The following is a 21,338-nucleotide window of genomic DNA, read 5'->3' as shown; positions in this document are numbered from 1 at the left end:
GATACTATCTCGTCTATACATTACTGAGCTGTGTGTGATATGGTGAGCTGAGGCACGTGAAGAGGTATGAATCAATGATACTGTATGCCTCATCGCCCAAAAAGTGCTACTGATTCATCTGTCAACGAGTAACAAACTGCTCAGAAGACATTTGCAAAATTCTCAAAAAATCCGGAAGAAAAAGGGGAAAAGAAAGATACTGACCGGTACAGTTTTTTTATTTCTGATGTCACTTTGTAACGAAGATGAGAATAACATAACAAGAAGGTAATAAAACGCTACAGACAGGGATATTCGATCACTTACAAAGGAAAACACACGCCCTTCAATGTTCGCATCGTCTAATTGCGACTCCATTGACGCTTTAGCCACGTGACAGAAAGTGAAAGGAAAAACATTAATAGAAAGTGACCTGTAGTACACGAACAACTTAAAGAAGATCTCAGTTTGGTAGCAGATATGTTCCCCAGTCATCTACGTCTACACTTTGCGGTGCGTTGAGAAGGATGTCTGCGATACTGCTATCAGTTTCTTCCCTCCCTGTTCTGCTCGAAAATGGTCCGTTGCAAAGAACAACTGCCGATCGAGTCCCATGAAAGCTCTATTTCCCCGATTTTCTCGTCGCGTTTATTTCCCAGACATACGTGGAAGGAGGTGAAGTCCAGTGGTTTCGCTCATCCCTGACGTCCATTCAGTTATGCGTCATGTTCCGCACCATAAAGTCACAATGGAGCAAGTAGTATCAGGCGTCCCCTAGGTTTCGGTACTACACTTACACCCTTTACATTGTACGTAAATGATGCATTGAATATCGTCTCAGTTATGTGATTGGATTCGTGATTTCCTGTCAGTGAGGTCACAGTTCGTAGTTTAGATTAGATTAGATTTACTTTCATTCCAATTGATCCGTAGTGAGGAGGTCCTCCAGGATGTGGAACATGTCAATAAACAACAATACATGACAAATATTTACAACTAAAACAAATAAGCTAATGTACCATTCCACAGGTCCCAAGTGGAAAGATCGTCATTTTTTAATGAACACTAAGAGTCATTTTACAAATACTAATGCACTGAATTTAAAATAAAAAAGTTTTTTATTTATTTATAAGGTAAAAAATATGTAATACAACTACTGTAATACTTATTTACAATGAACACATTACTGCACTGAAATGGTGCAGAAGTTAGATTATACTTACACACACACACACACACACACACACAAAGTTTCAATGAACACATTACTGCACTGAAATTGTGCAGAAGTTATGTTGTACTTATATACAAATCAGTTGGTTTTACTAAGAAATTCATCAATAGAGTAGAAGGAGTTGGCCACCAATAAATCCTTTAGGCTTCTCTTAAACTGAATTTCATTGGTGGTTAAGCTTTTTATGGCTGCTGGCAAGTTATTGAAAATGTGTGTTCCTGAATAATGCACACCTTTTTGTACAAGACTAAGTGACTTTAAATCCTTGTGAAGATTATTCTTATTTCTAGTATTGATTCCATGAATTGAGCTGTTGGTTTGAAAAAGTGATATATTTTTAATGACAAATTTCATGGACGGAATGTCATCGAGAAAAACGGAAGTGATTTCTGGCGTTCCCCAAGGTACTGTTACAGATAGTTTGCTGTTTCTTATCTGTATAAACGATTTGGGAGACTATTTGAGCAGCCCTCTCACGTTATTTGCTGATGACGCTGTCGTTTATCGGCTAATAAAGTAATCATAAGATCAAAACAAATTGTAAAACGATTTAGAAAAGATATCTGTATGGTGCGAAAATTGGTACTTGATCCTAAATAACGAAAAGTGTGAAGTCATCCACATAAATGCTAAAAGGAATCCATTAAACTTGGGTTACACTATAAATCAGTCAAATCCAAAGGCCGTTAATTCAACTAAATACCTAGTAATTATAATTACTAACAATTTAAATTTGACTGAACAAGTAGAAAATGTTATGGGGAAGGGTATTCAAAGACTGCGTTTTATTGACAGGACACTTAGAAAATGTAACAGATATACTTGTCCGTCCTCTTTTACAATACTGCTGACCGGTGTGGGATCCTTACCAGACAGTATTGACGGAGTACATCGAAAAAGTTCAAAGAAGGCAGCACGTTTTCTATTATCGCGAAATAGGGGACAGAGTTTCACTGAAATGATAAAGTATTTGGGAAGGACATAATTAAAACAAAGGCGTTTTTCGTTGCGACGGAATCTTCTCACGAAATTCCAGTCATCAGTTTTCTCCTCCAAATTCGAAAATATGTTGCTGACACCGACGTTGTATCTAAGTGCAGAACTAGTATAGCTGAAGACAGATATCGAGAATCCCAATACCGACCTGTGCGCACTATCAAAATCGACGCAGGACATAGTAGTGAAGCTCAAGGGGTACTGGATGGTCATTCTAGCCCGGAGTATCGAGAACCCCTACCTGCTTAATCCTACATGAGACAAATATCATTTCTGCATGAGTAGAGTCTACGTATAATAACAGATGAAAATTTAAATTAGACTGAAAACGTAATTGCAATGTGCAAGAAAGCTTCAGCTTCTCTCCATGCCCTACAAAAATATAAAAGCTGTTCCCTCCTGACCTGAAAAAGAAACCTTGTACAAACACTTAAATTTCCAGCGATGTTATCCTGTAAGGCCTTTCCCAGGAATTCTCACGTCGCTTGTATATGGTTATGAAGTCCTCTGTTCGTTATATTTGTGATGTACGAGTCTTTTCTCATACTTCGCCATCATACGCACGGCTGCCCTGTGTGCAGATGACAGCAGAGATTTCCATACCCTATACTTTTCTACTGTATTATCAACGAACACCGTCCCTCAAATCTCTCCTCGACCTTAACGCTATCATCTGAACAACATGGCAAAGACAGCCGCTCCCACCAGAGCAAACTCCATGCTGTCCAGTTCCATTGTTCAGCCACTTTCTCTAAGTCCTTCGCAGTAGCAGCAACCCAGCTCAAGAATGACCTCCAGCGTTATATTACAGAAACAGTTAACTTCTCCAGATTCAGAAGACAGTTAACGACATATCCACCAAAACAGCAATAAGAATTACCACTGTCCCTGCAAGCACTTACTACCCCTCTACGAGTACATCATTTTTCCCAACCTGATCTTCTTCCTTTCCCAATATTCTTGTGTTGTCTCCTTAAAATTCCTTTCCCCAGAATTCTCTATATCATAAACATGAACCTTGTAAACTATAATTTTTTCCCTATCTACCACTAATCATGATTGTTATTATTTTCACTATTATTATTATTATTTTTATTATTACAATTATCACAACTAGTGGCAGCAGCTGCAGTAGTACGGATACTGTCAGCATTAATTTTGATAGTTCACAGTCAGCATTATTTACTCATATTGGCACTTCAGACACCTGAATGATTTTAATACGTTTTCCATATTAAAATTGCTGTTTCTTAGGAAACTATGATTTAATAAAGGTATGTATGAAACGCTGTACCGAAAAAAGAGAGGGCCTGATGATCCTACTCCGATAAGGATTAAAAAATAAATAATTGAATAAACAAAGAAGTAGTTTGTTGCTCGACATTTCTTCAAATGAAGTCGCTCGGAATCTCTCCAACAACATGCTTCGAGAAATAGAACGTCTCTTTTGTAGCGTCTGCTAATGGAGTTTGTTGAATGTCTCCTCAACGCTCTCGCACTTACCATCCTGTGGTGAAACGTGGCACTCCTCGTTGGCTCATAATTACCCATTCTCTAAATTCTGCTTGGTGGGAGTCCCAGACTAATTAACAGTCCTCACCAATCGAACTAACAAGCCACTCCATTCGTGAACTAATTACATTTCCTTAAGAGTCTTCCAATGAATTTCAGTCTGCTGTCCGCTTTTCCTAAAATTACTTTTATATGGTCATTCCACTTTAATCAATTCGGACGTTTACTTCAATGTTTTAGGGTTGTTACTCTTTCCTATGTTTTTTCACCAATATCAAAGTTGAACAGTAATGGATATCTTCGCCTGCTTAAGTGCACTATCTTATATTTATTTCCTTTCTCGGTCAACTGCGAGTCCTTGAACCAGCCATCGATTCTCCGAATATTGTGTTGCATTTAGCTACAGTTACCTGGCGGTGCAACATCTGACGTTCTCCGCCAGATCATTCTTATTGTACTGTAAACAGTAATGGCCTTTAACACCCCCTTGTCGTAGTCCAGAGCTCACCTTCTGTTCATTTGATTACGTTCCGATAAGAAACGTATTCTGGTCCATCGTCACAGTTGGAGACATTACTCAACCAATAATTAGTAGGGACAATTACTGATTTGTAAGCTGAGGCTGAGACTAGACAATCTGCGGAAATCCAATGAGTCAGCAGTTTTCTGATTGATTGATACGACACGCCACGAATTCCACTCCTGTGCCAACCTCCTCTCCTCAGAGTAGCAATTTCTACGCCCTCAGTTATTCCCTGGTAGCATTTCAATCTGTCTTCCTCCACAGCTCTTACAGTCTACTGCTCCCTCTAGTACCATGGATGTTATTCCATGACGTATTAACACATTTCCTTATATCCTGTTCCTTCACCTTGGCAGTGTTTTCCATATATTCCCTTTCTCACACATTCTACGGAAACCTTCCACATTCCTTGCCCTATCAGTCCACGTAATTCTCAACATTCCTCCGTAGTACTGTTAACGTACTGTGATATCGCTGGCTTAGTTGCAGAGTATCTTTGCGGGCAGCGCGTTTGCAGAGTCGAGCACGGGACACGGAACTCTTATGTGTATTGTGGGTAGCTCTGCATGTAAGTAGCATTGTTTTTATGGAAGTTCAAGTGTTGTTGCAAGTGCTATTACAGTAAAGTGATGGAATATGGAAGTGATTCAGAGTAAAGTGCGTAATGATGTAATTAAAAGTGAGCAGTGCCGCCAATAACGTATTTGTGTATACTCCCGTTGCTTGTCGCACCGTTCATCAATCGTCCCCGCCGTCTTTGGTCACCCAGAATGAACTAATGTGAATCAGTAATACTATTTATCACAAAAGAGAGCATGTAAGTGCCAGTGTCTTGTAGCGAGCGTGAGAACGTGCGTTCGGTAATCGCGTTCAGCGACAACAATCGTCCGCGTCGCGACGTTTACGCTTACAAGTGAGAACTGAGAACTAATTAACTCTAGAAATAGTGTTATATCATTACTAGTGTCAAGGAGGACTGGTACCAGAAGAAATCTTTGTAAGCGTGGCGAGCGTAAGAACTTCCGTTCGATTATTCGGCTTCCGCATCATCAACAATCATCCGCGCCGTGTTCGGTTACGCGTACGCTCGTCCAAGTGATATTGTGGACAGATAATCACCAGTAAGTTAATTGGTATAGTCACTTATGACCTACAGAGTGTAAACAGTGCTACCTGTGATTTTTTCAATTCGTCTCAGAATATAGATGTTCATACCAGACGTAGGACAGTGTTGTGCTTGACGTGGAGTGGCTCCTCTAAACCCGCTTGCATATTACATACATAATTTCAGGCAAGCCAGCAGCAGTGTGGAGCAGAACGATACGACCGCAGCGGGATTATCAGGTACGTGGTGAGGACAGAGCGCACGGTCAAAAAACGGTCTAAACGACAAACAGTTTAAGGGTTCCCCGCCATTCGAACCCCGCGGGCGTGTTACAGAACCAATCTCAAATCATCTAATTCTCTTCTGTTCCGGTTTTTTCCACAGTCCGTGTTTCCCTATCGCACAATTCCATACTCCAAACAAACATCCTCAGAAATCTTTTTCTTAAATTAAGGCCTATGTTTCATGTAAGTACAGTTTTCTTGCCCAGGTACGTCATTCTTACCAGTGATAGTGTGCTTGCCTCGTCCATCATGGGTTGATTTTCTGCAAGCATAGCGGAAATCTTTGACTTGGTGTACCTCGTGACGCCCAAGTCAGATGTTAAGTTTCTCGCTGTTCTCATTTCTGCCACTTCTTATTGCCTTTGTCTTTTTTCGATTTGCTCTCAGTCCATATTCTGTACTCATTAGACCATTCATTCCATTCAGATTTCGTAATCCTCTTTCATTTCACTGTGGACAGCAATGTCATCAGCTAATCTTGTTACTGATTTCCTTTCGCCGTGAATTTTAACCGCACTCTTGGTCGTTCCCTACATTTCTGTCTTTCTTTCTTCGACGTATGTATTGAACAACATCCCTGCTTTACTCCCCTTTTATTCCGCATACTTCATTCTTGGTCTTCCAGTTTTATTTTTTCCTCTTGGTTCTTGTACATACTGTACATTATCCATCTTTCCTTATAGCTTACCCTATTTTCCTCAGAATTTCGAAAATGTTGCATGCACCTTTTCACATCGACCTAAATTTTTTTCTAAGTCGACAAATCCTAGGGAAGGCAACTAATCGTCATCTACAGATTGTTAATTTCTTTTCGATTCTTCTGCATGTTATTCTCTTCAGAAACTTGGACGCATGTACCATTAAGTTGATTGTGCGATAATTCTCATACCTATCGGATCCTGCTCTCTTCAGAATTGTGTGGATGTTTTTTTTTCCAGAATGTCTGACGGTATATCGCCCGTCTTGTACGTTGTACACACCGACGAGTATAATTGTTTCGTTGGCCCACTACCCCAAATGGTTCTAGAAACTACGATGGAATGTTATCCATTCCTTCTGTGTTATTTGATCTTAGGTCATCCAGTTCCCTTTTAAATTCTGATTCTAATATTGAATTCCTTATCTTTACCCTGTCGACTCCTGTTTCTTCTTTTATCACGTCATCAGACAAGTTCCCTACCGCATAGAAGTCTCCAGTGCTCTCTTCTCACCTGCCCGTTCCCTACTCTTCATTTAACACTGGAACTCCCATTGTACTCTCAAAGTTACAACCATTCTTTTAATTTCACCGAATATTGTTTTGACTTTTTTTTTTGTGTATGCTGATTCGCCGCGCGGAGTGGCCGCGCTGTTTAGGACGCAATGTCACGGACTGCGCGGCCCCTCCCGCCGGAAGTTGGAGTCCTCCCTCGGGCATGGATGTGTGTGTTGTTCTTCGCGTACGTTAGTTTAAGTGGTGTGTAAGTCTAGGGACCAATGACCTCAGCAGTTTGATCCCTTAGGAGTTCACAGACATTTGAACATTTTTTATGCTGACTCAGTACTTCCGTAATTTTTTTTTCCAGTTTCTTCATATTTTTCACACAGCCATTTCACGTTAGCTTTACTGCAATTCTTATTTATATCATTCCTAAGTGACTAGTATTTCAGTATCTCTAAATGTTTCTCAACATTTTTGCACTTTCTTCCTTCATCATCCAACTGAAGTATTTCTTCTGTTACTCATGGTTTCTTCGCCGTTACCTTCTTAGTACCTATGTTCTTCTTTCCAACTTATTTGGTTGCCCACTTCTTTACGCATTGATTCTTCCTGACTAGTCTCTTACACTTCAGCCAACTCTTTCTCATTACTACATTCTGATCTTTTTCTATATTTGCTCTTTGGTAAGCCTTCCATTACACTATCTGATTTCGAACTCTCTGGCTGACCATGATGTAGTCTAACTGAATTCTTCCTGTGTCTCTCGGCCTTTTCCAAGTAAATCTCCTTCTCTTGTGTGTCTTGAACAGAGTATTCGTCATTATCATCTTAAATTTATCGCAGCACTGAATTACTCGTTCTCGTCACTCATTCCTACTACCAAGCCCATATTCGCCCGTAATCCTTTCTTCTACTCCTTTCCCTACAACCGCATTCCAAACCCCCATGACATCAGATTTTCATCTCTATTTACGTGCTGAATTACCCATTCAACAAAATCTACATATATACTCCGCTAGCAACCAAGCGATGTGTGGCGGGGAGCACAATTCGCGCCGAAGTCATACTTCACCCCCTCTGTTCCACTCGCTGATCGCGCGAGGGAAGAACGACTGTCTGAACGTCTCAAAACGAGCTCTAATTCCCCTTATCTTTGAATGGTGATCATTGCGCGATTTGAATGTTGGTGGCAATAATATATGCTCTACATCCTCGGCGAAGACCGGATGTCGAAATTTAGTAAGTATTTCCTTCCGCTTAGAGCGTCGTCTACCTGCAAGTGTGTCCCACTTCAAACGTTCTATGAGATCTGTAACGCTCTCGCGATGGCTAAATGTACCAGTCACGAATCATGCCCCTCTTTTTTGGACCTTTTCAATCTCTTGAATCAGACCCAACTGGTAAGGGTCCCATACAGACGAACAATACTCTAAGACTGGACGAATTAACGTATTGTAGGCAATTTAATTTGCTGAAGGAGTGCATCATTTCAGGATTCTACCAATAAACCGCAATCTAGAGTTCGCCTTGCCCGTTACTTGTGTAATCTGATCATTCAATTTGAGATCATTTCGAATAGTCACGACCCAGATACTTGGCGGATGTTAATTCCAAAGAATTGGCATTTATTTTCTACTCGTACATTAATGGGGATTTTCGCCTTGTTATACGCAGTAGGTTACACTTACTAATATTGAGAGATAACTGCCAATCATAACACCACGCATTTATTTTGTGCAAATCCTCATTTATTTGTTCACAACTTTCATGTGATACTACTTTCTTGTAGACTACAGCATCATCGGCAAACAGTCTAATGTTGCCGTCAATACCGTCAACCAGATCGTTTATGTAAATCGTAAAAAGCAGTGGATCTATTACGCTGCCCTGGGCACACCTGAAGTTACGCTTGTTTCTGTTGAAGTCACCCAGTTCAGGACGACATGCTGCTTCCTGTCTGTTAGAAAACTTTCTATCCAACCGCATATGTCATCGGATAGATCGTAAGCGCCCCCTTTTTGTAGCAAGCGACAGTGCGGAACAGAGTCGAACGCCTTTCGAAAGTCGAGAAATATGGTATCACCCTGGGAGCCAGTATCTAGAGCCTGTTGTACATCATGCACAAAGAGCGCCAGCTGTGTCTCGCATGACTGCTGTTCCCTAAAACCGTGCTGATTTCTGCAGATGAGCTTCTCAGAGTCTAGAAAGGTCATTGTGTCTGAACACAAAATATGTTCCATGATTCTACAACAAATCGATGTCAGCGAAATTGCTATGACCTGGGCCTTCTTCCAGTCCTGTGGAACTTTCCGCTGTTCCAGTAATCTCTGATGGATGATGGATAAGAATGGTGCTATATTTGTATCATAGTGAACTTATAATCTTACGGGGATACCGTCTAGGCCAGATGCCTTCCTGGCGTAAAAGGATCTTAACTTTTTTACAATCCCAGATACAATAACCACTATGTCACCCATCCTTGCGTTTGTTCCATTATTGAAAGGGGCAATGGCGCTGCAGTCCTCTACCGTAAACGAGTTTTTGAAAGCTAGGTTTGGAATTTCGGCATTCCGTTTAACATCATCCGTTACATTACACGTACTGTCAGCAAGAGAAGGTACTGAGTTATTTGTAGCGTTCATAGATTTTACGTAGGACCAAAAATTTTTGGGGTTATTTTTAGAATCTGCAGGTAGAATATTGCTTTCAAATTCGTTAAAAGAATCTCTCATTGACCCTTTGACAGCTGCTTTTATTTCGCATAATTTCTGTTTGTCAGTGGAGCAGTGACTACGTTTAAAACGACTGTGCAAAAGTCTCTGTTTTCTCAGCAACTACCTAATATGTTTGTTGTACCACCGTGGGTCGTTTCCCTCCTCTATTTTTTTGCTAGGCTCATACTTCTCTAGCACGTGGTGGGCAATACCTTTAAATTCAGACCGAAGATGCTAAATGTCTGTGTCCCGAGGTTGAAGCTTGGAGCTGACTATGAAGATATTCATTAATGACACTTTTATTTGCTTTCCCAAACAAGAAAACTCTATGTTTTTTTTTTTTAACTTCCAGAACTTCCAGTGACATAGAAGCCACAACGACATTATGGTCGCTAATACCTTCTTCTAGATTAACTTCCTCATAAAGATCAGGTCTGTTTGTCACCGAGATATCTAATATGTTCCCATCTCGAGTTGGTTTTCTAACCAATTGCTCAAGGTTGTATGTTGAGAGGACTCCTAGAATAACTTCATATGAGTCTTTCCTTCCGCCTCCTGTGATAAGCATGTAATTTTCCCGGTCAATGGATGCCAGATTAAAGTCTCCACCTGTAACTAATGGATAATTTGGATATTTTTTCCTATGTACTCAAGACTTTCTCTGAAACGTTCTGTGACGTTTGTTGCGATACTGGTGGTCTATAAAAGCATCCTAATACAATGGTCACTGCTTGTCTGACTGACACCTTTATCCAGACTATTTCACAGTCCGACCCAGTATCGATCTCAACTGCGTTTAAACAGCTTTTAACTGCAATGAACACAGCACGTCCCATGGCATCAGTCCTATCCTTCCTAAACATTGCCCATTCCGATTTCAAGATTTCACTGCTGTTTATGTCTTGTTTTAACCAGCTTACGGTACCTAATACAAAATTGGCAATGCTACCATTTATTTCGGAGAGTAACTCGGGGATATTGCTACAGAAAAAAAAAAAAAAACCTGTGCACGCGACAAGTATTGTGCTACCCATATAGCTGCTTCCTGTGTGTATTGCACCCCTTATCTATCGATGGGAGTCCTACAACCTTCCACCCCATGGCGTATATTGAGAAATCTGCAACCATTTTCGTCACAGAGTCGACGTAGCCTCTGGTTTAGATTCTCCATTCGACTCCAAACCAGAGGACCCCTGTCCACCCTGGGTACGATGCTCCGGATCGTGTAACAATCTGCAGCTGGCTGCTCCCCGCACGCTCGATAGCCGCCGGAAGAGCCTCTTCCATTCCCAAGCAAGGCCCCCCGGCAAGCACACCGAGTGAACGTTTTACTTCTTCCCTGCCCTATGCCCTAGCCGTTATGTTCCTGAGGGGCTCCATGACTCGCCTAACATTGGAGCTCCCAATAACTAACAAACCCCTACCCCACGTGTTTGCCCAGACCTTGCTGAAGGAGCGGCCACTATTGTGGTCAGGTCCAGCCTGCCCCCCCCCCCCCCCCCCCAGGATCAAACAGCAAAGTGCATGGGATTTGGCAGGAGCCTGCGTCCCCCATGCAACCTTCGCCTTGAGGCTCGAGGCCTCGACAAAGTCTGCCACCCACACTGAGGTGAGAGTGGGCCGGGCGGCTCAGTCGCACCTGAGGTCGGCTCAGTGACAGAGAGCTGTGACATCCCTCCCTGCACATCTAATACAGCAAAGGCTGCCCCAGGCACCCCATCCCCCCGCACCTCGAGGTGGCATTCTGGAGCTTGTTGACTGTTACCAACAAAGCTTCCATCTGCGTTTGGACAACATCATGTACTTTCTCTATCTCTTCATCGTCTGGTTTCTACTTCGTCATGTATGTCTGAACTAGTGTTGTCGGTTTGCTGTTGATTTTGAAGCGAACAGTCTTATCGCTGATCTGTTCACAGTAAATCACTCTCCGCTCTACCTTCGAATTCCTAATGAATCCTATCCTAAAACTAAAAACTCCTCCCGAACAGTCCATGAAGTCCCAACGCTCCCGACTGGCCGCCGTGTCATCCTCAGCCCATAGGCGTCACTGGATGCGGGTATTGGAGGGGTATGTGGTCAGCACACTGCTTTCCCGGCCGTATGTCAGTTTCCGACACTAGAGCCACTACTTCTCAATCAAGTAGCTCCTCAGTTTGCCTCACAAGGGGTGAGTGCACCCCGCTTTCCAACAGCGCTTTGCAGACCGGATGGTCACCCATCCAAATGCTAGCCCAGCCCGACAGCTCTTAACTTCGTTGATCTGACGGGAACAGGTGTTACCACTGCGGCAAGGCCGTTGCCTATACTATTTTCTGCTGCTCTTAATATCTCTCTGTACTTGTCTGACCAGAAATCCTTGTCTTCTCTCCGTTTCACTTCACTCACGCCCACTTTATCTAGACTGAGCCTGTGCATTTATCTTTCCAGATTTTTCATCTGCACTACCAAGGTGAAAACGTTCACATTCCATGCCTCGACTTTTTGAATGTTATACTTTCGTTGTCTATTCAGTACTTTTCTCCCATTTGGTAGTCCCCTCACGGAATGCGGTACTAGTCCGAAGTCCTTTGCTATTGGAGAGATCATAATGATACTACGGGCTACATGGCATTCAGACACGTATTATTTGCCTTTGATACAGTTGTTCCGTTGGCTTCTACATCCTCATGCCGTTAATCACTGCTGATTCTTCTGCGTTTGAGTTGTAGTTTAACACACCAATAGCAAGAGAGTACTCTGAACCACTGTCCGACCATCCCCCCTCTCTGACAAGACCGTTGGCAGAACGAGGCTGACTTGTTATTAGAGTACAGAATAATTTGTCTGAAAAGTAACTAGAAAAGAGAGTGCGAAAACACATTATTAACGGAAATATATAGGATATAACCTCATCAAATCGACTAGATTTCTTTGACGATCCCTACACGGGAACAGAACTCATTGAGCGTGAGGCTGGTACAACAGCAATTATTACCAAAGTTCGAAGGGTAGCAAAGAAAAACAAGTAGGAAGATCTGTACAGTACATTTAGCAAATAATAGAAAGAGGCAGTAGTATCATATATGCATCAGGAAAGCTTAGCTCTGATCGGGGGTACGTAGAAGAGGTGTGGCTGAAGCTTAAAGGCATGAACAGAATATAAATGTACGATGGGACTCTAAATAATAAGTTAGACATTACCGAATTTCTTCATTATGAGAGTACTGAAGGGCGATCTGTTTAATTGTTAAAAAACCACTCAAAATACAAGATCGCACAAAATGTTTTTTATTCAAGACAACCGGTTTCAACAGTCTTAGCTCTCATCTTTAGGTCTTAAACATTTTTTGTGCATGCGGTTTAGAGCAAACTGAACATGTTTTACTAAAAAAATGTTTAAGACCAGAAGATGACAGCCAAGACTATTGAAATCGGTTGTCTTGAAAAAAAAAATACTTGCGCGATCTTGAATTTGAGTGATTTTTAACAATTAGACATTATTGTTTTATTGACTGCTGCACAGATACAGGCTAACAACTTTATTCACCAAGTCTCTGTAAAAACGGTCAGAACATTCTAACAGACGTTAAATTTCTCGGCAGTAGAAATCCATTCTTTTGCCACGGAGTCCTTCGATAACCGCTATTTGTACTTCCTCATTATTGTAGATCCCTTTCCCTCGGATTGTACCTTCAGCATGCCGGAAAGAAGACTAAGCCGCATGGTGCAAGATCTGGACTTCCCGATCTGCGTCACACACATCTGTGCGTCCTCGGTCTAACTGCTGCCACCATTTCACTAAGGCTGGACGTATTGGATCCAGAGTTTCACAGCTAACCTGTGTGCAATTTCGACGTAATCCCCCAACAAGAGTTACACTGTCACGCGTACTTCAGCTGTAGAGTACGTTTAGAGTTGGGCGTCATTTCACACCCACACTGTGATGGACGCGTTATACGCATCGTAACAGAACTGTGCCTGCAGGATAACCAAAACACAAACTCTCTTTTCACAGTACGCCACTCTTGTTGCGCAATGGTCTTAGTGTGGTACAACATCCTTCTGGTAGAGCAGTCTGTGACGGTAGGGATCTTCTATGTATACAGACGCCATAAAGAAACATTTAAAAGGACGCCCACGGCATAACAGGTATAAAACAAAGGTTAGGTTGGACTCTTGGCAGTGTGTACGTATGACAACGCAGCTCATTGCCCTTGAAGGAAACTAGAGGTTCATTAGTCCAAATAGTGTACAAAAAACTGGAAACAACAACACGGATGACGTGCTCGAAGCTCACAATTATTCGAATTCACCGAGAAAAACCTGAACGATCGCACTAAAATACACACTTGTTAAGTAAATTAAGTCTCGAAGTAACTTTACTCTCTGTCTTCACCCACACAGACTCTGCTTGCATTAATACGGAACCAAGAGGAAACTACTCATTTGCCAACGCTTCCCAACACAAGGCAAATCTGCCTAGAAAAGAGATTTCATCTGCGAAATAGCATATTCTCAACAGCACACTCATATGAGATGAAGAATTTCACTTCGTCTGAACATTTTAAGGTAATACGTTAAAAGAAATAACCACTCTTATGTGTTTGATAATATGGGCTGGTGTCTGGTTACAACATCGACCTGAGGAAAGGTAACTGTTCAGTGCAAGCATAATTCTCGCAGTTCCTGCCCACTCAGTTTTCGTTAAATTCTATATTCCACCTTAAAATTAAAAGATTAATGGAGGAAAAGAGACTAAGGTTTATTGTCTGGTCGACGACAAAATTGTTAGAGATGCAGCACAGACTACGATTGAGGATGAATGGGGAAGGATACCAGCCGTGTCCGTTTCAAAGGGATCAACCGATGAAGGGAGACAATTCGTACCTAAACATGGGTGACTGGACGATGACTTAAACACCGGTCCTACCGATTCCAGAGTCTTAATCATCCCGTTACCTCACTCCGTCCGCAAACTTTACTTCTGCTCTTCACCATTTAACTTTCATTACGCTTTTTTGGTTTTCTTATTTGTTTACCACATGTTCAAAACCTAGTTGATCCGAACACTTTTACACGCTTCCGCACGTGTGCTTCCTGTCATAAATTTTTAATGCTCTTCAGTACTTTCCGATCCTCTTTCCAAGGGAAGTTCCGCAGCTGCAGTAAGAAGGATACCGGTACTTTTTCATCAGCTACGGGAGGTGTCTTTACGCAGCGTCTAATCGGAGAAGACAGGCTATTAACACCCTTGCCGCTTACGCAGTTTATTTCTGGGCCTAAGCTTCTTACAAGAGTTTTCTTGAGCTTCTCGTCGTAACAAGTGAACCAGGAAGCTGTCGCTTCGAGGGAAACAAATCTCCTGCTGCCGTTACTTTTTGTAAGGCATTTATTTTCACGCTAGGCTTTCTGCTGACCATCCACCCGTAACAAAACGAAACACGATGAATGTGATCAAAATTTACCTTAGAGAAGAATTTCCAGAAAATTATCCAGCGTGAAACCGTGTGAAAATAGCAGAGAACACCGTAAATACTAAGAATATCCTGGGGGCATTACTTGAAATAGCGTCTGTAATTTGTCCCGTGACTATTCTGCTATGATGAGAGCCATGTAATAAATCGTTTCATTTCAGTTGCTCAAACACTTCATGAATAGCAGTCTGATAATATAGTAACTGTACTGGAGCAGCATGTTTTTGCCGTTAGGTAATTTGCCTTCACTTATTTCATTTAGTACTAATTTGTTTGCATCCTTCGCTTTGTGACATTATATTAATAATAAAAAATCGGATTCATATTGCTTGTATACTCAGCAATTATTCTCTCTTTTACGTTCCTGCACTCTTTGTGCAATGTACATCAACTGTATCCTTAAGTTTTTCTCAGCTTACAGGTGAGTCAGTTGATACATATTTGTGCGAAATCGTGTTTAAGATGTATGTAAACATTTTATAGGCGTCTTTATTGCAATTGTTGTGTTTAATGATGCGAAAATGACTGTCGACATTAGATTGAATTTCTAGTGTAGTATTTTGGTAATATAATTTATTATTAAATGCTGGAAACTGATGCCCTTAAAAAGATATTAACTAACGAAACTCCTTTTCACTCACTTTAACTTTACCTCGATTTTATACTACACTGAAGCGCTAAACAAAGGGGTATAGTCACGGGTATTCAAATACAGAGATATCTAAAAAGGTAGGATACGACGCTGCTGCCGTCAACCCCTTTATAAGACAATAAGTGTCTGGCACCGTTGTTAGATCGATTGCTGCAGCTACAACGGCAGGTTATCAAGATTTAAGTGAGTTTGAACGTGTTGTTACAGTTGGCACACGAGCGACGGGAGACAGCATCTCCGAGGTAGCGATGAAGTGGGGATTTTCCAGTACGACCATTCCGCGAGTGTACCGTGAGTATTATAAATCCGGTAAAACGTCAAATCTCCGACATCGCTGCAGCTGGAAAAACATCCTGCAAGAACGAGACCAACGACGACTGAAGAGGATCGTTCAACGTAATGAAGTGCAACCCTTCCGCACATTGCTGCAGATTTCAATGAAGGAGCATCAACAAGTGTCAGCGTGCGAATCATTCAATGAATCGTCATCGATGCATATCAACAGGGGACTGTTCAAGCAGGTGGAGGCTATAATGATGTGGAGCGTGCGCAGTTCGAGTGATATGGGACCCTTGATACGTCTAGATACTACTCTGAGAGATGACATGTTTGTAAGAATCCTGTCTGGTCACCTGCATCCATTCATGTCCATTGTGCCCGGATTGGGCAATTCTAGCAGAACATTGGGATACCCCCACACGTCCAGAACTGCTGTATAGTGGCTCCCGGAACCCCCTTCTGAGTTTAAACGCATCCGCTGGACACCAAACTTCCCAGACGTGAAAATTATTGAGCATATCTACGATACCTTGCAACGTGCTGTTCAGAAGAGATCTCCACACCCGCGTACTCTTATGGATTTATGGACAACTCTGCAGGATTCATGGTGTCAGTTCCCTCCAGCACTTCAGACATTAATCGAGTCTATGACACGTCGTGTTGCGGCACTTTGGCGTGCTCGCGGAGGCCGAACACGATATTAGGTAGGTGGACCGGTTTCTTTGTGTCTTTAGTGTATTTAACACATACAGCTCTACATTCAGCGCATAATTCTAAAACATTCAGTCCATTGGCTCATCGTCCTGGCTGTCGTTCCTTACAGACAGTTTCAAAATTGCTTCATAGAAACGTACCTGTTTGTCGGGCAAATGACGTCAGAGTTTTTCCAAGACCTTGATTATAAAGGACATAATTGGAACCTTTCTTTATGGATAAGTTAGTTTTTCTGGCACAGTCAACGGATCAAATTGAAGGCCCAGACGAAGAATGTAACTAATCAGTCCGTTGATCTTTGTATAAGATTTAATGCAAGTCTTTCCTGCGTTATGAAAAAATGAATCTGTAAAGGTGCTGACATAGAATGTCACTTTCCCTTGTTTTCCTATACTTTGAGTTTCTTTTGAAATTCTGGTCTTCCTATACAGTATGGCTGCCACAATGGATTAAAGACTAGTATTAAAGTTCCAGCAACCACTTTAACGAGAAATGTATTGGGGTTTCGAACTTGCAAGAGTCACCTCTGTGACGTTATGAATAGTAAACAATCCATACTGCTTTGTTTTTGTGACGGCGAAATCCCTGACGCAGAATAAAAAACTGTGGCCGTCCGGTGTGGCCGAGCGGTTCTAGACACTTCAGTCTGGAACCGCGCAACCGCTACGGTCGCAGGTTCGAATCCTGTCTCGGGCATGGATCTGTGTGATGTCCTTAGGTCAGTTAGGCTTAAGTACTTCTAAGTTCTAGGGGACTGATGACCTCAGATGTTAAGTCCCATAGGGCTCAGAGCCATTTGAGCAAAAAAACTGTGTCCCCTCACAGGAAATTAACGTCCAGTTTTGTTAAATTTCCCAGAATCGTTTAGGTCAGTGTTTCACCAACTGTGCTCCGCGGAAAACTGGTGTTCTAGAGAAATTGAATGTGTATGCGTGGGAAAAGAATTAATAAAATAATGTTTCTCTTCTGCATTTTGACGATACTAACTTAGCTGGTGTAAATTTCATAACTGACCACTCTTGGTGACACAAAATGTCATGTGCATGTAATTACCAATAACATTAGCTTTTCTTCCGCTCTGTTTTATTACAGAAAACAGCTTCTACTATTCTACCGCCATCGTCGTGGTCCCTTCCTTGTAATAACGGTAGAAGTTGGAAGTCATCATTACTGGAACAACTGCCAACTTATGCGATCAAACAGTGTGGTTACACGCTGCTTGCCAGCGTGGATGTGGTTAAACGTTGCCTGTTTCTTTTACATTTACCGCAGAAGCCGTCGGAATACGTGCCGCTATGTTACTACCGGCTATGTTGATATGCTCTCACTTCCACTAGGTCGCAGTACAATATTCTGTGCTTCAAAATGTCTTTCTGACGTTTTAAAAATAATGTAATTGGGTTTAAAATTTACGCCCATAGCCCTAAAATCATTCATTTAGGAGTCACAAGTGTATATAATCATTAACTCTAAGCCGCAAAGAAGCACCAATGCTATATTGAAAATCTATTTCCAATTTACTGTTTGGAGCATGACTTACTAAATAACACATTTATATATAATATTTTATCGGTGCGCATTGGTGAGCGTCAGATGGTGAACTTAGCCAAATAAAGTTTTCAAGATGAACCTAGTTAGTGGTGACTGAAAAAGTGGAACCAAGACTTTCCTAAATTCAATGAAGCAGTCACCTGAGAATTTGTTTACTGCTAAAATGACAACACAATTATACGTGCAAAAATTTTGTATCTTGCAGTCGTGTTTCTACACAGAAAATAATCAGGTCCACATGCTGAGAAAGCTGTCAGCGGCGTGCAACATTCTAAATTGTAATTGCTGTACAAATTGGTTCACTTTTCATTCAACGTCTTATGTTTCCGACTGGAATGTAAGAGGTATGGCACTATCGTACGAGGTCGTATTGTATATGTCAATAGAAAAATCAGTAGCTTAATTGGTGTGGTTGAACGTCAATGTCTCTGTGATGAGCTTTCATGAAATTTCTTACTTCCATGTGGAATTTGTATCGCTGTTGGTGAGGTGGTTGCACGCCTGAATAGTCACCAATGAAAGACAAACGTAGCAAAGTTCCCCTCACACATTCATACATCACCGACGGTTATGTTCTTCCAGCGCTCCCTTGAGACCGAACCTTAACTTTTCATTGACAAGTTCAGGTCTATATATTTTCGTAAGAATATTATTTCAAGCGTATGGAAGGCATATCAACAAAGTTCTCTTCCATTTAGGGAATTGACATATTGCTAAAACGTATCCATGGATTCATGGTTAAAGAGAGGAACTTTGAGGGAACAAATTTGTGGCTGTTCAACTGCTTCATTTAATGCTGAGAAGAATGCACAAACCTAGATTTCTTCAGAAATTATATTAAAGAACTTGTGGCCCATACAGACAGGCCAAACGAAAATTCGATGAAAGATATTGAAAATTTGGTTTCATGTGTACCGGCGAGTCAGTTGCTCCTGTTTCAGCGTGTGTTTTATGTCAAACAAAACTCGCGAACAGTTCTTTCACCACAGCCAAACTTCGTAACACTGAGAAACAATGTGTGGTAATCACACGGACAAAGGAATTCACTTTTTGAAAGGCAGCGCGCCTCAACAGAAAAGTCTAAACGCCATATTATTATTTTTACAAAAACTGAAAATGAAGACGTGACCGAAGCATCTTACCATGTAATTTACAGTATTGTGCTTAATAGTGAAGCTCAATCAATTGTAAAAAAAATTATTAACCCACTTGTCAGGATTTAGTGTTACGAGTCACAATCAACGAGCAGACCACCAAAAAAATACATGTGGTGCAAATATATAAGAATAATGTTTCACGACGCATCAAAATTTTCCGTTGGCGTAGAGGAGGAGTTGATTCATCGATTTCAGATTTGTACTGGGTGTGCACTGTAAATGGATGAACCCATAGATGTCGCAAGACCAGCTCTGCTACTAGAATTGGTTCTTTATACATTTCCTGAAAGTACTGAAGACTTACTCAGGAGTGCGTATTTACATGAAATATGGCCATGAGAAGATAAATTCTTTTGTATTAATGATTACACTATAAACCATGACATCGATCGGGAGTATTTGCGCAGCTGGAGCTACAGCAATGGTAGGAAAATCCAAGGGACCTGTGTGGTGTCACCGTCTGACACCACACTTGCTAGGTGGTAGCTTAAATCGGCCACGGTCCATTAGTACATGTCGGACCCGCGTGTCGCCACTGTCAGGATCGCAGATCGAGCGCCACCACATGGCAGGTCTAGAGAGACGTACGAGCACTCGCCCAAGTTGTACGGACGACATTGCTAGCGACTACACGTACGAAGCCTTTCTCTCATTTGCCGAGAGACAGAATAGCCTTCAGCTAAGTTAATGGCTACGACGTAGCAAGGCGCCATTAGTTACTTCATGAATCTAAAGAGTCTCACTTGTATCATCAAGAATGCTGTATACCAAAGGACGACATAAAAGTTTTCTAGTAGCTACGTTTTTTTCTTTATCACATTCATTACGAATCCTGTTCCAGACTTCGCGCCAGTCGGCGTGTGTGTACGTGTGCCCTTTCGGCTACCCGTCTCTGTGGACTGGCTGCCTTGTCAGTCCACTACAACCTGTATCCCGTATACTGCAGGTATATACAAGAGCCACCAGCAGTAGTATTTTACATAGATAAGATCTGGTACCAAAACCATAGCTACTGATTTAAACTGTATTACGGGTGCAGTGGTCAAATTGTTAAACTATATAAAATCACGACCACAGCAGCCAACATTCTTTAAAATTCTGTGCGAGGAAATAGGCAGTGAACTCGACACACTTTTACTACATACGCAAGTGAGATGGATATCCATAAGAAAAGCGTTATTGATGCTTTTTGAAATACGTAATACGTTAGTGACCTTTTGATGTGTAAAATAACTCAGTACATATTTTTGTTGAATTTTTAAAAATCTTTTATTATTCATAAACGATGTATATCTGGCAATATTTCAACAAAGGGAAATGAAATTATCTTGTCACTGTGAAGTAAGTGTGTTGCATTCGTTGAGAAAAAATTTAAATTTTTGATTTTTTCACTTCTTTTAAACTGATTTCCTATTCTGCATAAACGATTAACTAAAAGAATTACAAAGTCTCTGACCCACCGCTACAGCTCTATGACGTGGAAAAACTCTTCGGCACTATTTTTCGAACACTAGTGAGGGTAATTCCAGGGTTGGAATTCCATTTTCTGTAACAACTGTGGCAGCAGGCTTAGCTGAAAGTTAGTATGAAGAATTAGTTGACTTAATAAATGACTGATTTAAAGCAAAAGTACAAAGATCAGCCATTATGTAATCTCTAGGTCAATTTATCAGAAGAATATTTTATTTGCTCAGAACAAATTATTAATATTTGGCTTCCGTTTATAACTGCATATTGATGTGAAGCAGAATTTTATTATTATACTGCAACGAAGACAAAGTTTAGGAACAGCCCTGATGACGCACCAGGTAACAGAAATTAACTTCCTACAATTTTACCCAAAAGCAATAAGATTTCTAAGCATCCAAAATCTCCAAAGCTATTGAAAACTTTATTCCACATTGTCGTTATGTGTTAATGAAGAAATAAAATAATCAATACATTCGAAATATGTATTTACTTTTTTTCATTTTTTAAAATTTTA

This window comes from Schistocerca nitens, chromosome 2 (genome assembly GCF_023898315.1).
Source record: "Schistocerca nitens isolate TAMUIC-IGC-003100 chromosome 2, iqSchNite1.1, whole genome shotgun sequence".
NCBI classification, from domain to species: Eukaryota; Metazoa; Arthropoda; class Insecta; order Orthoptera; family Acrididae; genus Schistocerca; species Schistocerca nitens.
Note: the sequence above shows the minus strand (reverse complement) of the source record.